We start from the raw sequence: 5,887 nt of genomic DNA, 5'->3' as shown, positions 1-5,887 counted from the left end.
AAGGAAATATGCCCTAGAGGCAATACTAAAGATGTTATTTATATTTCCTTATATCATGATAAATGTTTATTATTCATGCTAGAATTGTATTAACCGGAAACTTGATACATGTGTGAATACATAGACAAAACAAAGTGTCCCTAGTATGCCTCTACTTGACTAGCTCGTTAATCAAAGATGGTTAAATTTCCTGACAATAGACATGTGTTGTCATTTGAGGAACGGGATCACATCTTTAGGAGAATGATGTGATGGACAAAACCCATCCGTTAGCTATTATGATCGTTTAGTTTTATTGCTATTGCTTTCTTCATGACTTATACATGTTCCTCTGACTATGAGATTATGCAACTCCCGTATACTGGAGGAACACCTTGTGTGCTATCAAACGTCAAAACGTAACTGGGTGATTATAAAGATGCTCTACAGGTGTTTCCGAAGGTGTTTGTTGAGTTGGCATAGATCGAGATTAGGATTTGTCACTCTGCATATCGGAGAGGTATCTCTGGGCCCTCTCGGTAATGCACATCACTAAGCCTTGCAAGCAATGTGACTAATGAGTTAGTTACTGGATGATGCATTACAGAATGAGTAAAGAGACTTGACGGTAACGAGGTTGAACTAGGTATGATGGTACCGATGATCGAATCTCGGGCAAGTAACATACCGATGACAAAGGGAATGACTTATGTTGTTATGCAGTTTGACCGATAAAGATCTTCATAGAATATGTAGGAGCCTATATGAGCATCCAGGTTCCGCTATTGGTTATTGACCTGAGATGTGTCTTGGTCATGTCTACATAGTTCTCGATCCCGTAGGGTCCGCACGCTTAACGTTCGATGACGATTTATATTATGAGTTATGTGTTTTGGTGACCGAAGTTTATTCGGAGTCCCGGATGAGATCACAGACATGACGAGGAGTATCGAAATGGTCGAGAGGTAAAGAATTATATATTGGAAGGTAGTATTCGTACACCGGAAGGGTTCCAGAGTGTATCGAGTACATACTGGAGTACCGGAGGGGCTGCCGGAACCGCCCGAGGAAAGATATGGGCCATGTGGGCCATAGGAGGGAGGCTAACCAACCCAAAAGGGGCTGGTGCGCCCCCCCCCCCCACAACGGAGAGGGCCGAATTGAACTAGGGAAGGGGGCGCCACCCCCTTTCCTTCTACTCCCTCTCCTTCCCCTTTTCCCCTCCAGTAGAAAGTAAAAAAGGTGGGGCGGGCGAATCCTAATAGGACTCCCCTCTCCTTGGCGCGCCCCCTGGTGGTCGGCCTCCTACTCCCCTCCTTTATATATGGGGGCAGGGGGCACCCCATGGCACATCAATTGTTCTCTTAGCTGTGTGCGGTGCCCCCTCCACAATTTACTCCTCCGGTCATAGCGTCGTAGTGCTTAGGCGAAGCCCTGCGCGGATCACATCACCATAACTGTCACCACGCCGTCGTGCTGACGGAACTCTCCCTCGACCCTCTACTGGATCAAGAGTTTCAGGGATATCATCTAGCTGAACGTGTGCTGAACACGGAGGTGCCGTACGTTCGTTACTTGGATTGGTTGGATCGTGTAGACGTTCGACTACATCAACCGCGTTAATCTAACGCTTCCGCTTTCGGTCTACGAGGGTATGTGGACAGACTCTCCCCCTCTCGTTGCTATGCATCTCCTAGATAGATCTTGCGTGAGATTAGATTTTTTTGAAATTGCATGCTACGTTCCCCAACAGTGGCATCCGAGCCAGGTTTATGCGTAGATGATATGCACGAGTAGAACACAAAGAGTTGTGGGAAATAATAGTCATACTGCTTACCACCAACGTCTTACTTTGATTCAGTGGTATTGTTGGATGAAGCGGCCCGGACCGACATTACATGACCGCGTTCATGAGAGTGGTTCTACCGATGTGCTTCGCGCACAGGTGGCTAGCTGGTGTCTGTTTCTCCAGCTTTAGTTGAATCAAGTTTGACTATGGCCGGTCCTTGTTGAAGGTTAAAATAGCACACATGACAAAAAATCGTTGTGGTTTTGATGCGTAGGTAAGAACGGTTCTTGCTAGAATCCCGTAGCAGCCACGTAAAACTTGCAACAACAAAGTAGAGGATGTCTAACTTGTTTTTGCAGGGCATGTTGTGATGTGATATGGTCAAGACGTGACGAGATATAAATTGTGGTATGAGATGATCATGTTTTGTAACCATTATCAGCAACTGGCAGGAGCCTTATGGTTGTCGCTTTATTGTATGAAATGAAACGTCATTTAATTGCTTTACTTTATCACTAAGTGGTAGCGATAGTCGTTGAAGCAATAGTTGGCGAGACAACAAAGATGCTACGATGGAGATCAAGGTGTCAAGCCGGTGACGATGGTGATCACGACGGTGCTTTGGAGATGGAGATCAAAGGCACAAGATGATGATGGCCATATCATATCACTTATTTTGATTGCATGTGATGTTTATCCTTTATACATCTTATTTTGCTTCGTACGGCGGTAGCATTATAAGATGATCCCTCACTAAATTTCAAGGTATAAGTGTTCTCCCTGAGTATGCACCGTTGCTACAGTCGTCGTGGCGAGACACCACATGATGATCTGGTGTGATAAGCTCTACGTTCACATACAACGGGTGCAAGCCAGTTTTGCACACGCAGAATACTCGCGTTAAACTTGACGAGCCTAGCATATGCAGATATGGCCTCGGAACACTGAGACCGAAAGGTCGAGCGTGAATCATATAGTAGATATGATCAACATAGTGATGTTCACCATTGAAAACTTCTCTATCTCACGTGATGATCGGACATGGTTTAGTTGATATGGATCACGTGGTCATTTAGATGACTAGAGGGATGTCTATCTGAGTTCTTAAGAAATATGATTAATTGAATTTAATTTATCATGAACTTAGTCCTGATAGTTTTTGCATATCTATGTTGTAGATCAATAGCTCGCGTATAGCTCCCCTGTTTTATTTTTATATGTTCCTAGAGAAAAATTAAGTTGAAAGATAATAGTAGCAATGATGCGGGATGGGCCCGTGATCTGAGGATTATCCTCATTGCTGCACAGAAGAATTATGTCCTGGATGCACCGCAAGGTGACGGACCTATTGCAGGAGCAGATACAAACGTTATGAACATTTGGCAAGCTCGGTAAGATAACTACTTGATAGTTTAGTGCGCCATGCTTTATGGTTTAGAATGGGGACTTCAAAAACTTTTTGAACGCCACGGAGCATATAAGATGTTCCAAGAGCTGAAATTGGTATTTGAGAGTCATGCCCGAGTCGAGAGGTATGAGAATAACTCAACCAGTGAGCATGTGCTCAGATTGTCTGAGTACTAAAATCGCTTGAATCAAGTGGGAGATAATCTTCCAGATAAAATAGTGATTGACAGAGTTCTCTAGTCACTATCACCAAGTTACTCGAACTTCGTGATGAAGCATAATATGCAAGGGATGACGAAAACGATTCCCGAGCTCTTCGTGATGCTGAAATCGACGAAGGTAGAAATCAAGAAAAGCATCAAATGTTGATGGTTGACAAGACCACTAGTTTCAAGTAAAAGGACAAGGGAAAGAAAGGAAACTTCAAGAAGAATGGCAAGCAAGTTGCCACTCCCATGAAGCAGCCCAAAACTAGACCCAAGCCTCAAACTGAGTGCTTCTCCTGCGAAGGAAATGGTCACTTGAAGCGGAACTGCCACAAATACTTGGCGGATAAGAAGGATGGCAAGTGAACAAAAGTATATATGATATACATATTATTGATGTGTACTTTACTAGTGTTCATAGTAGCCCCTGGGTATTTGATACTGGTTCAGTTGCTATGATTAGTAACTCGAAACAGGACTTACAAAATGAACAAAGACTAGTTGAGGGCAAGGTGACGATGTGTGTTGGAAGTGATTCCAAGGATGATAAGATCACCATCTCACACTCCCTTTACCTTCGGGATTAGTGTTGAACCTAAAATAAATGTTATTTGGTGTTTGCGTTGAGCATAATATGATTGGATCATGTTTATTGCAATACGATTATTCATTTAAGTCAAAGAATAATTGTTATTCTGTTTACATGAATAAAACCTTCTATGGTCATACACCCAAGGAGAATGATTTATTGAATCTCGATCGTACTGATACACATATTCAAAATATTGGTGCCAAAAGATGCAAAGTTGATAATGATAGTGCAACATATTTGTGGCACTGCCGTTTAGGTCATATTAGTGTAAAGCGCATGAAGAAATTCCATGCTGATGGGCTTTTGGAATCACTTGATTATGAATCACTTGATACTTGCGAACCATGTCTCATGGGCAAGATGACTAAGACTCCGTTCTCCGGAACAATGGAGCGAGCAACTGACTTATTGCAAATAATACATATTGATGTATGCGATCCGGTGAGTGTTGAGACTCACGGCAGGTATCGTTATTTTCTGACCTTCATAAATGATTTGAGTAGATATGGGTATATCTACTTCATGAAACATAAGTCTGAAACATTTGAAAAGTTCAAAGAATTTCAGAGTGAAGGGAAAAATCATCGTAACAAAAAAAAATAAAGTTTCTATGATCTGATCGTGGAGACGAATATTTGAGTTACGAGTTTGGTGTTCATTTGAAACGATGTGGAATAGTTTCGCAACTCACGCCACCTGGAACACCACAGCGTAATGGTGTGTCCGAACGTCATAACCGTACTTTATTAGATATGGTGCGATCTATGATGTCTCTTACGGATTTATCACTATCATTTTGGGGTTATGCATTAGAGACAGCTGCATTCACGTAAAATAGGGCACCATCTAAATCCGTTGAGACGACACCATATGAACTGTGGTTTGGCAAGAAACCTAAGCTGTCATTTCTTAAAGTTTGGAGCTACGATGCTTATGTGAAAAAGATTCAACCAGATAAGCTCGAACTCAAATCGGAGAAATGCGTCTTCATAGGATACCCAAAGGAGACTGTTGGGTACACCTTCTATCACAGATCTGAAGGCAAGATATTCGTTGCTAAGAATGGATCCTTTCTAGAGAAGGAGTTTCTCTTGCAAGAAGTGAGTGGGAGGAAAGTAGAACTTGATAAGGTAATTGTACCTGCTCCCTGCAAAGTAGCTCATCACAGAAATCAGTTCAGGTTATTCCTACACCAATTAGTGAGGAAGCTAATGATGATGATCATGAAACTTCAGACCAAGTTACTACTGAACCTCGTAGGTCAACCAGAGTAAGATCCGCACCAGAGTGGTATGGTAATACTGTTCTGGAAGTCATGTTACTACACCATGACAAACCTACGAACTATGAGGAAGCAATGATGAGCCCAGATTCCGCGAAATGGCTTGAGGCCATGAAATCTGAGATGGGATCCATGTATAAGAACGAAGTATGGACTTTGATTGACTTGCCCGATGATCGGCGAGCCATTGAGAATAAATGGATCTTTAAGAGGAAGACGGACGCTGATAGTAGTGTTACTATCTACAAATCTTGAATTGTCGCAAAAGGTTTTCGACAAGATCAAGGTGTTGACTACGATGAGAATTTCTCACTCGTATCGATGCTTAAAGTCTGTCCGAATCATGTTATCAATTGTCTCATTTTATGAAATCTGGCAAATGGATGTCAAAACTATATTCCTTAATGGATTTATTAAAGAAGAGTTGTATATGATGCAACCAGAAGGTATTGTCAATCCTAAAGGTGCTAACAAAATGTGCGATCTCCAGCGATCCATCTATGGACTGGTGCAAGCATATCAGGGTTGGAATATATGCTTTGATGAGTTGATCAAAGAATATAGTTTTATACAGAGTTGCGGTGAAGCCTGTATTTACAAGAAAGTGAGTGGGAGCACTACAGCCTTTCTGA

This window comes from Triticum aestivum, chromosome 4D (genome assembly GCF_018294505.1).
Source record: "Triticum aestivum cultivar Chinese Spring chromosome 4D, IWGSC CS RefSeq v2.1, whole genome shotgun sequence".
In the NCBI taxonomy this organism is placed as follows: Eukaryota; Viridiplantae; Streptophyta; class Magnoliopsida; order Poales; family Poaceae; genus Triticum; species Triticum aestivum.
The sequence above is the reverse complement of the archived record's forward strand: the minus strand, read 5'-3'. Positions refer to the sequence as shown.